The following is a 1319-nucleotide window of genomic DNA, read 5'->3' on the forward strand; positions in this document are numbered from 1 at the left end:
TTTAAGAGATGGATAATTTTTTTATGCCTCCTGACGACGTCGTTGGAGGCACTTTTTGGGGGTTGTCCGTGCATCCATCCGTCCATGATAGGTTTTTGCAACCACGATAACTTAAGAATAGCGGAAGGGATCCAAGTAAAACTTGGTACGAGTACATATAATGATACAAAGATTAACCGATTAGATGATGGGGTCAAGAGGTCAGAGGTCCTGTATAAATTCTGTTACTGAGCTAATTTGTGAACCAATGATGGGATTTTGACCAAACGTGGTTAATGTATATATATATATATATATATATATATATATATATATATATATATATATATATATATATATAAAAGATATATATATATATATATATATAAAATATATATATATATATAAAATATATATATATATATATATAAAATATATATATATATGTATATATAAAATATATATATATATATATATATATATATAATATAATATATAATTATATATATATATATATATATATATATATATATATATATCTATATATATATATATATATATATATATATATATACATATTGTTACGGTTCGCGGTTAAAGATGGTATGTTTGCCGAGCGGAGGCTCCGCGACCGACAGACAGTGCTTCCCTGACTAAAACCCGATTTACCCCAAACTTTGGCCGTATCGCGCCGCAGCTGCTCAATATGGAAACCTCTAAAGCGACCGAACGAGAATGAAGAAGAAGAAGAAGAAGAAGAAGAAGCACGGAGGAATAACAGGATTTATTAATTATTTTCACAAGCCAAAGCAACGAGAGCAGTCGGTTATATACAGCAAATGGAAGGAGCAGACACACAGTGAAATCATTAGCTTACCTATTCAAGCTTAATTAATAAACCCCAGGACAACATTAAAGACAGACGGACGATCACACTTACATGGGAAATGCAGGCAGGAAGGAATGGCTTGGAGATGGGTGGCTTTTAGAGGCAAGGAAGGTTCAGCGGGTACTGGGCACGGTCGGGCCAGAAGGCACCACCGTCAAGAAGCCGAGCTTTGGTCCCAAATTGCGCGGGCGAGCTCCTTTCTCCGTACTGCTGCCTCGTGCGCTTCTTGCGTTGCTCCGGTCCGTTTCTCCTGCAGCGCGGCACGTCTTACGGCGGCTCGGTCACACCTGCTCGTCTCCAGCGCATCTCCTGGACCCAGAACTCATCCCTCCTCTCAGCTCAACTCATTGGGACTTGGGAGCATCCCGCAGCGGGTTATATAGGCCCCGCCCTTCACCCTTTTCGAACCTTCCCCAAACGTTCTCTCTCCGCCCTCTCAAGCCAAACCCCT

Source organism: Myxine glutinosa, chromosome 5 (assembly GCF_964187855.1).
Source record: "Myxine glutinosa chromosome 5, kmMyxGlut1.1, whole genome shotgun sequence".
In the NCBI taxonomy this organism is placed as follows: Eukaryota; Metazoa; Chordata; class Myxini; order Myxiniformes; family Myxinidae; genus Myxine; species Myxine glutinosa.